The sequence below is a fragment of the Oncorhynchus nerka genome, linkage group LG4 (assembly GCF_034236695.1).
Source record: "Oncorhynchus nerka isolate Pitt River linkage group LG4, Oner_Uvic_2.0, whole genome shotgun sequence".
In the NCBI taxonomy this organism is placed as follows: Eukaryota; Metazoa; Chordata; class Actinopteri; order Salmoniformes; family Salmonidae; genus Oncorhynchus; species Oncorhynchus nerka.
The window spans coordinates 65403998-65414919 of record NC_088399.1 but is presented as its reverse complement, the minus strand read 5'-3'; positions in this window follow the sequence as shown (position 1 = coordinate 65414919).

Genomic DNA, 10922 nt, shown 5'->3' with positions numbered 1-10922 from the left:
GGACATTACTGGAGTACCCTTCTGCTTAGAGATTTCTCATAATGTAGGCTATTTAATTATCTGGCTAAGTTTAGCAGTAGCTATTTAAACCAATCCAGACCGTAGATGAGTTTCTCCAAAAAAATTAAAATAAGAAATACTACATATGTATCCAGTGAGAACTGAGGTTGAGATTAGAAGTCTTCATTTATTGACATTTGTTTCAAGATATCAATGTTAAAGTATTGTCATTTGTATCAGGCAAGCAATTCAATATCAGGCAAGTCAAGTAAGAACATATTCTTATTTACAAGTTTCTATCAAGTTGTTATTCAGTATGTACATCGAATCATACATTGAGGTGAATGTACAAGATTGAAACATTGACTAAACTTAAGATCACAAAATGCAATAATTGCACAGGGTTACAGAACATAAAGCATCTCTCTAGTAAGGCTTCCTCGATCACAGTTTACACAGCTCTATCTTTTTATGTCCAAAACCCAGGATAGAGGGGCTGAGTGAATGTGGTCTGGACTCTGGAGGAGAGGCATTGAGTCCGAAACGCTGTAGAAGGACCGAGAACCTGCTTTGTGATCCAGGTACACTCCTACTCTGGAGGGCTGAGGGCCTGATACTTTAATCTCAACATTATTGTGTCTGAAACGATAACCACCATGATAACTCCTAACCACCTGTTCTCTTAATATCTTTATATGAGGGTGCTATATACATCCAGACCACTCTTCTCTACCTCCCAGTAACAGCGTCCACCTTTCATATGTTGTGGAATATGAAAACCTGGGTGAAGAGCAGAAAGTTAGCATGTCTTAGGGGTGTGATAGTTAACCCTCTAACTTGTCATTATACACAATTCATTCAGGATTATCTGTAGTCATGGTAGCATCCACATTTTTTTATTTTACCTTTATTTAACTAGGCAAGTCAGTTAAGAACAAATTCTTATTTACAATGACAGCCTACCCCAGCCAACGCTGGGCCAATTGTGCACCGCCCTATGGGACGCCCAATCATGGCCAGATATGATGCCGCCTGGATTTGAACCAGGGACTGTAGTGATACCTCTTGCACTGAGATGTAGTGCCTTAGACTGCTGCGCCACTCAGGAGCCCTAAATGTAAAGTGTGTAGAAACATATTATATTCTTATTTAAAAACGCAAGTGACATCAAAATTACACAATACATTATTTACCATTCATTACTATCTGGCACAAAATCATCTGAAACACAACCAAAATGAACTGCAAATGCATCCAACAAGTTTGTAGAGTCACAAGCTTGAGGTAGTCATTGTGTGCTAGGAATATGGGACCAAATACTCAACTTCTACTTCATTCATAAGAATCTTTAGGGGTGTCAATAATTTTGACCCCTACCTTTTTGAGAAAAAATATGACTTGTTAAACCAAATCTATTGCGCTAAGCAATTGTATTCGTATATAATAACATGTTCCAATTTTTTTGCATACAATATAGCTCAATATTTGAATTCTTAATTTTATACAGTCATTATTGCTTATCTTTATCAAGGGTGTCCATCATTTCAACCCCACTGTATATATATATATATATATATCATTAGTCTGTATGTATTTTTAGATACAGGCCTATTGTAAATGTGTATTATTGTAGTGTTACCATCTTTATTGCAAAAATAAATAAAAATACAAACATGAGTGACTGTGCCCAACACACCTGTTGTTATGTTGGACACCTACTGACCAGAAAATATAACATAGTATTGCTAAAATAAAGGTTTAAGGAAATAACGTCAGGCACCACATACTACAAGACAAAACGGCTCACTCAATCAAGCCTGATGGTATTATAAGAATAAAAGCAAAGCTTTAAATATATATACATTTTTCAGTTATAAAATGTAGTGGAATGGGATAATGTCTTAGTGTGGTATGTGAAGAATCCAATACTTGACCTTGTATGCAGTACAAATCACATTATTGTGGGAGCACCTCATCTAAGAGTATGATTTAGGGAGATTGTGGGTGAAGTAAGCATTGTGGTGCTCATGGGGATTTCCTTTATTTTTCGGCTTCAGACCAATGCCTACTTCTCACTTAAAACGTACATTTTTGTTTTTAATTAGTACAATGTTTAGTCTGTCTGTATGTAGGGACGTCAAACATTCAGGCTGCTGCACAGACACTAGTCTAGAGTGCACGGTTAAATTATGTTTGTTTCTAATGGTATTGTACTTAATCAGGTAAAAACTGCTGAATGGCTCTGTTTGTATTAGGATATTTGTACTAGGATATTGAATTTGAATGTAATATTTTTCCATTTGTACAAATTTAACTTGTATTTCATTATTTTAAACTGAATTGAGTGAATATTTACATTTAATTTAATATTCAAATGCATATTTATATATTGCATTAATTTACCGTGTATCAAGTTTACAGACTATTTTTTCAAGTTTATCAAAGTTTCATATATTCAACTTCTCAGATGCAGCCAGATTCAGTTTTCCAATTTAGTTCTCTAAATTCAGATTCAAAAACAGAGACGACATCCTGCTACCAAAGACCGTACAGTATGAAGATAGGCTAAAATTGCTTCTGCAATAGAAATCCCAGATCACACTTGCAAGCGATGTCATTGCGACATTGGCTAGCAAAGCTCACGCAAAGACTTTTTTAAACGAACACTCTCAATGTATCTGTGAGTCACACGTAGAAATACCTCATTGGGTCTAAGGGTCGTCTCGTGCCGAATTGCGCATGTGCAAGTCATCGTCAATGCACTGCTTCGAAATAAAGTTATTTTTGACGAAAATGAAAACGTGTCAGTTTGTCACTTTCCCGAGGTTTGAGTAATTAACATGTTAAACTACTTCAGACATTGGCTCGAACCTAGGTTGTGCCTTTAGATTTCGAGAAAATTAACAACTAAGGAATAATTGTTTACTTCTCTCATTGACTTCTCAAAACCCAAACAACGGCTTAGTCTGTTGGGTCTGCTTCGCAAGCGTTTGCAATGTTGCGCCTCTGGGTTTAGAAACTCTGAGCTGGTACTTTGCCAGACAGGAAAATTAGAGAACAACAGATATAATTAAACGCTCACTATGGTAAAAAAAGAAAGGTTCTGGTGGTTTCTGAAGTGAATGTGGCATGTTTAATTTATTTTCTCCTATGAGTTTGGCTCTAGTATTTGGCACGTTATCAACTAAGACTGAAATGTGGATGTGCTTTCTGTTCCCCTCTATGATGATCTCAAGCGCTTTAGAAGGGAGTGTCACAAAAATCACAATTTGGCCCACAAGAATAGACTACATAACCAAAAGTATGTGGACACCTGCTCGCCGAACATCTCATTCCAAAATCATGGGTATTAATATGGAGTTGGTTCCCCCTTTGCTGCAGGCACTTGCTTCTATTCAGTCACGAGCATTAGTGAGGTTGGGCACTGACATTGGGTGATTAGTCCTAGCTCGCAGTCGGCGTTTCAATTCATTGCAAAGGTGTTCGATGAGGTTGAGGACAAGCCAGTCAAGTTCTTCCACACCGATCTAAACAAACCATTTCTATATGGACCTTGCTTTGTGCATGGAGGCACTGTCATGCTGAAACAGGAAAGGGCCTTCACTGGATTTCCCTTCACTGGAACTAAGGGGCCTGCCCAAACCATGAAAACAGCCCCAGACCATTATTAGTCATCCACCAAACTTTACAGTTGGCACTACGCATTGGTGCAGGTAGCTTTCTCCGGGCATCCGCCAAAACCAGATTCGTCCGTCGGACTGTCAGATGGTGAAGCGTGATTCATCACTCCAGTGAACACGTTCCCACTGCTCCAGAGTCGAATGGCGGCGAGCTTTACACCACTCCAGCAGATGTTTTTTGCATTGCGCATGGTGATCTTAGGCTTGTGTGCGGCTACTTGGCCATGGAAACCCCTGACGTTGCTTCCAGGTGCAGTTTTGAATTTAGTAGTGGGTGTTCACAATCGAGGACAGCAAAGCTTGCGTGGCCTACCACTTCACAGCTGAGCGTTGTTGCTTCTAGATGTTTCCATTTCACAATAACAGCACTTACAGTTGACTGGGGCAGCTCTAGCAGGGCAGAAATTTGACGAACTGACTTGTTGGAAAGGTGGCATTCTATGACAGTGCCACGTTGAAAGTCACTGAGTTCTTCAGTAAGGCCATTCTCCTGCCAGTGTTTGTCTATGGAGATTGCATGGCTGTGTGCTCGATTTTATACTCCTGTCAGCAATGGGTGTGGTTGAAATAGCCGAATCTACTAATATGAAGGAGTGTCCACATACTTTTATATATATATAGTGTATATACTGAACAAAAGTATAAATGCAACATGCAACCATTTCAAATATTTTACTGAGTTACAATTCATATAAGGTTATCAGTTAATTTAAATAAATAAATTAGGCCCTAATCTATGGATTTCACATGACTGGGAATACAGATATGCATCTGATGGTCACAGATACAGTACCTTTAAAAAAAGTATGGTCGTGGATCAGAAAACCAGTCAGTATCTGGTGTCCCCACAGTGACTGTAAGTACATACCCCAACCAGAAGCCATGGATTATACAGGCAACATTCGCACTGAGCTAAAGGGTAGAGCTGCCGCTTTCAAGATGTGGGACTCTAACCCGGAAGCTTAAAAGAAATCCTGCTATGCCCTGCCACGAACCATTAAACAAGCAAAGCGTCAATACAGGGCTAAGATTGAATAATACTACACCGGCTCCGACGCTCATCTTATGTGGCAGGACTTGCAAACTATTACAGACTATAAAGGGAAGCACAGCCGCGAGCTGCCCAGTGACACAAGCCTACCAGACGAGCTAAATGCACGCTTCGAGGCAAGCAACACTGAGGCATGCATGAGAGCATCAGCTGTTCCGGACGACTGTGTGATCACGATCTCCGTAGCCGACGTGAGTAAGTCCTTTAAACAGGTCAACATACACAAGGCTGCAGGGCCAGATGGATTACCAGGACATTTGCTCCAGGCATGTGCTCCAGGCATGTGCTGACCAACTGGCAGGCGTCTTCACCGACATTTTCAACATGTCCCTGATTGAGTCTGTAATACCAACATGTTTCAAGCAGACCACCATAGTCCCTGTGCCCAAGAACACAAAGGCAACCTGCCTAAATGACTACAGACCCGTAGCACTCACGTCCGTAGCCATGAAGTGCTTTGAATGGTTGGTAATGGCTCACATCAACACCATTATCCCAGAAACCCTAAACCCACTCCAATTTGCATACCACCCAAACAGATCCACAGATGATGCAATCTTTATTGTACTCCACACTGCCCTTTCCCACCTGGACAAAATGAACACTTATGTAAGAGTGCTATTCATTGACTACAGCTCAGTGCGGCTTGTTTAGGTTGTGTTTCGGAGGACGCATGGGTTTCGACCTTCGTCTCTCCCGAGCCCGTATGGGAGTTGTAGCGATGAGACAAGATAGTAATTACTAACAATTGGATATTACGATTTAAAAAAAAAAAGTTCTACAGCTGTTCTACAGCTGCAACAGCGAAGGCTAAGATAGTAATTACTAACAATTGGATATTACGATTTATTTATTTTTTAAGTTCTACAGCTGCAACATCGAAGGCATCACTGCCTGGTACGGCAATTGCTTGGCCTCTGACCACAAGGCACTACAGAGGGTAGTGTGTACGGCCCAGAACATCACTGGGGCTAAGCTGCCTGCCATCCAGGATCTCTACAACAGGCTGTGTCAGAGGAAGGCCCTAAAAATTGTCAAAGACCCCAGTCATAGGCTGTTCTCTCTACTAACGCATGGCAAGCAGTACCGAAGTGCCAAGTCTAGGACAAAAAGGCTTCCCAACAGTTTTTACCCCCAAGCCATTAGACTCCTGAACAGGTAATCAAATGGCTACCTGGACTATTTGCATTGCTACTCTCTGTTTATCATGTATGCATAGTCACTTTAACTATACATTCATGTACATATGTACATACTACCTCAACTGGACCGCCCAACCAGTGCTCCCGCACATTGGCTAACCGGGCTATCTGCATTGTGTACAACCCACAACCTGCCAACCCCTCTTTTACGCTACTGCTACTCTCTGTTCATCATATATGCATAGTCACTTTAACCATATCTATATACTACCTCAATCAGCCTGACTAACCGGTGTCTGTATGTAGCCTCACTACTTTTATAGCCTTGCTACTGCATATAGCCTGTCTTTTTACTGTTGTTTTATTTCTTTACCTAACTATTGTTCACCTAATACCTTTTTTTGCACTATTGGTTAGAGCATGTAAGTAAGCATTTCACTGTAAGGTCTACACCTGTTATATTCGGCGCACGTGACAAATAAACATTGATTTGATTTGCCTCATGCAGCTAAACACATCTCCTTCACATAGAGTGAGAGGAGGAGACGAGAGGAGACGAGAGGCATCAGGAGAAGAGAGGAATAGAAAGGGGAGGACTGGGGAGAGAAGAAGAAAGGGGGGTGAGGAGAGGAGAGGAAGTGGAGGAGATGAGGGTGAGAGGAGGGTGGTGATCAGAAGACTGTGTGACTAGCTTATGTTTCTGCCAGAGGACTTGATCAGACTGTTGATTGTGGCCTGTGGAATGTTGTCCGACTCCTCTTCAATGGCTGTGCACAATGGCTGTGCGAAGTTAATGTATATTGTAGGGAACACGCTGTCGAACAAGTCAATCCAGAGCATCCAAAACATTCTCAATGGGTGACATGTCTGGTGAGTATGCAGGACATGGAAAAACTGAGACATTTTCAGCTTCCAGGAATTGTGTACAGATCCTTGCGAAATGGGGCCGTGCATTATCATGCGGAAACATGAGGTGATCGCGGCGGATGAATGGCACGACAATGGGCCTTAGTATCTCGCCACAGTATCTCTGTGCATCCAAATTGTCATCGATAAAATGCAATTGTTTTCGTTGCCTGTAGCTTATGCCTGCCCATACCATAACCCCACCACCACTATGGGGCACTCTATTCACAATGTTGACATCAGCAAACCGCTCGCCCACACGACACCATACACGCTGACTGCCATCTGCCTGGTACAGTTGAAACCAGGATTCATCCGTGAAGAGCACACTTCTCCAGCGTTCTCTGAGCTTCCCTGGGACGGTTTCTGACAGTTTGTGCAGAAATCCAACGGTTGTGCAAACCCACAGTTTCATCAGCTGTTCTGGTGGCTGGTCTCGGATGATCCCTCAGGTGAAGAAGCCGGATGTGGAGGTCTGGCATGGTTACACGTGGTCTGCAGTTGTAAGACAGGTTGGACATTCAGCCAAATTCTCTAAAACGACAATGGAGGTGGTATATGGTAGAGAAAATTAACATTCAATTCTCTGGCAACAGCTCGGGTGGACATTCCTGCAGTCAGCATGCCAATTCACACTCCCTCAAAACTTGAGACATCTGTGGCATTTAGAGTGGCCTTTTATTGTCCCCAGCACAAGGTGCACCTGTGTAATGATCATGCTGTTTAATCAGCTTCTTGATATGCCACACCTGTCAGGTGGATGGATTATCTTGGCAAAGGAGAAACGCTCACTAACAGGGATGTAGACACATTTGTGCCAAAATATTGAGAGAAATACGTTTTTTGTGCGTATGGAAGATTTCTGGGATCTTTTATTTCAGCTCATGAAACATGAGACCAACACTTTACATGTTGCGTTTATATTTTTGTTCAGTAGTTGAATAGCCCTGTCATAGCTCTTCTAAGGATAGTCATTCCACCACCTATTTAATCTTGCACTTGTGACTGACTGGGTTCCAAACAAGTCTCCTTCATGTCACAAGACTGTGTTAGTCCATTTAGCTAAAGCCCAAAGGGATGAGTGCAGGAAGCTAACAGAAGTCTTCAATCTCCAGCAAGGTTACTCATCTCCAAAAGCACAGTTCATCAAACCCCCTCAGTTACATTTAACCTCCCTTTGACCTCATACTCAGAGATCACTGCACCAATATAACGGACTGGGTTCGAAATCAGGCCTACTGCACAACAACAACACTTTCTGTTGAGCAATTGAAGAAGGCCTTTTTCAATCGCACGGTGGGTTGGAACACTTCAGGGGGGAGGTCACGTGTGTTTGCGAGTCAGAGGTCAAGTCTCGGTATGAACTGAATCAGGGGGAAGTGGTACTCGTTAAGCAAGCATAATTATTATTATTTCATTGTTATAATCATTAGACAATAGTTGACATACGGTGTCTACTAAGTATAGTTTTTTTCTCTTTCATTCTGACTCTTGAAAACGAGATTGTGCATCTCAAGAGATTCCATTGTGCAAAATTTCAAATAGACTTAAATAAATACATGAGTGTTTTTTTTTACTGTTAAAAATATATTAATTTCTCTGGTAGTCAAATAGAACGTATGTGTCCCAGAAGGTGTCTATTTCATCCATTGCTTTCTATAAAAAGGCTTTTGCCTTAGATTGAGGCCTTAAACCAAAATCTGGTCAACACAACAGAAGCATCATGCCCACAGGAGGCACAAGGGCATGTGCCACCTCAAACAAATGTTTCTCTGTAATAGGCCTACTACTAGCCACGTAGCAATTTTAGCAAAGTTGGCTTTAGCTAGAACAGATTGGGAACCTATCTCACAACCTCATAACTAGCTACCAAGAAGCCATTTCAGGTTATCAAACACGAGTAGCTATTCAACTATCTTTTACCTGGCATGCCTGCTGGCAAGGTTGGTAGACTTTAGAAAAGCAAGCAATAACTAAATGTACTGAATAAGACTCACAATCCTCTCAATCTTTTACCCAGATTTGAGCAGATAGCAGACATTTTTTGTTTCTTTAAAAAAAGAGACACCAGTAAACTCAAAGAGGCATGCTTCGATAGGCAGAAAAATCAAAAACATTTTTTTTTGCATAGAATTAAGCATAATGATTATGGCTCTAGAGTGCAGGAATCAGCTATTTCCAGTGTAATTCTCCAAATTCCAGACAGCGGATGACCCTCCAGCCTCACACTTAGTCCCCCCTCAGATTTTTGGGGTGCATGACGCCCCTGAAATCAACTGTTATGACTCAGTTCATCTTTAAATGTTACCAAGTGCAGGAGTTTATATATATAGCCTGTACCACTGTGCATAGACTGGGTTTGGACAATAAAGGCATTTAGTGTTATCTCGAGCGGATGACTCGCTTTCACTCTGCGCTGCGGTCGTGTGATGGTCCTGTGATGGCAGAGAGAGGTACAGTACATTCGGAAAGTATTCAGACCCCTTGACTTTTTCCAAATTTTGTTACATTACAGCCTTATTCTAAAAAAAATGTTTGCCCCTCATCAAGCAACACACAATACCTCTTTTTTTTTTTTTGCAAATGTATTAAAAATATGACATTTACATAATTATTCAGACCCTGTGTGCTTAGGGTCCTTGTCCTGTTGGAAGGTGAACCTTTGCCCCAATCTGAGGTACTGAGCTCTCTGGAGAAGGTTTTCATCAAGGATCTCTCTGTACTTCGCTCCGTTCATCTTTCTCTTGATCCTGACAAGTCTCCCAGTCCCTGCCGCTGAAAAACATCCCCACAGCATGATGCTGCCACCACCATGCTTCACCGTAGGGCATTCAGGCCAAAGAGTTCAATCTTGGTTTCATCAGACCAGAGAATCTTGTTTCTCATGATCTGAAAGTCCTTAAGGTGCATTTTGGCAAACTCTAAGCGGGCTGTTATTTGCCCTTCCTGAGGAGTGACTTTTGTCTGGCACTCTACCATAAAGGCCTGATTGGTTGTGTGTTGCAGAGATGGTTGTCCTTCTGGAAGGTACTCCCATCTCCACAGAGGAACTCTGGAGCTCTGTCAGAGTGACCATCGATTTCTTGGTCACCTCCCAGTTTGGCAGCACGGCCAGCTCTAGAAAGAGTCTTGCTGGTTCCAAACATCTTCCATTTAAGAATAATGGAGGCCACAGTGTTCTTGGGGACCTTCAATGCTGCAGAAATGTTTTGGTACAATCCTGTCTCGGAGCTCTATGGACAACTTGTCCTCATGCCTTGGTTTTTGCTCTGACATGCACTGTCAACTGTGGGACCTTATCTAGACACGTGTGTGCCTTTCCAAATCATGTCCAATCAATTGAATTTAGTAACATGTGGAAAAAGTCAAGGGGTCTGAATACTTTCCCGAATACTCTGTATATGTGGCGACGCCTCGTGCTGTGGCGGGTGGGTCAATATAATCCTGGTATCGACACATATAGGCTATGTACATAGATCAGCGGTAAAAACCTGTACTTGGCTTTAACTAGGAATTTACAGGTTTAGAAAAATGACTCAAATGAGATGATTGCTTTGCCTGTGGGTCACAGTGGGTGGAATTAGAAGAAATTACGTTTTGATTGGAGTTTTCGGTGTATTTTGTTGTCCTAGACAGCGCATTAAAAATGAAAGCCTTTTTGTAAGAGAGCGACATTTATTATTAGGCCAAAAAATATATGAATCATTCTTCAACGATATTGTATTAAGATAGATTTTTTTCACACCAGGTGTCTGAAAAAAACAAATAAGTAACTCAAGTGTGATGATGTTGTGCGGAGACATTAATTTCTGATTTATTCACCATCATGAATCATGAATGATTATGCTTGTCCAGATGATTGTCCTTCTATTTCTCTCTATGATAACAGCTTGCCTTCTGAACTGACTCTTTTGTCTGAGGGGAAAATTGGGAAATCTGGGTTATAGACTAGACGATTTTTTTGTAAACTCAAACATGTAGAACGGAAACCTAAGCAATCAAAAACCTAAAAAAAACGAAAATGTAGGCAAATCATTACAACCTGGCTGTAATGCTGTCTAATCTATGCTATGCGAGATCCTGGCTTCGCCTGGCTGCTCAACCTTTATGCAGGATACACCAGAACGGATTAGAAAAGGAAAA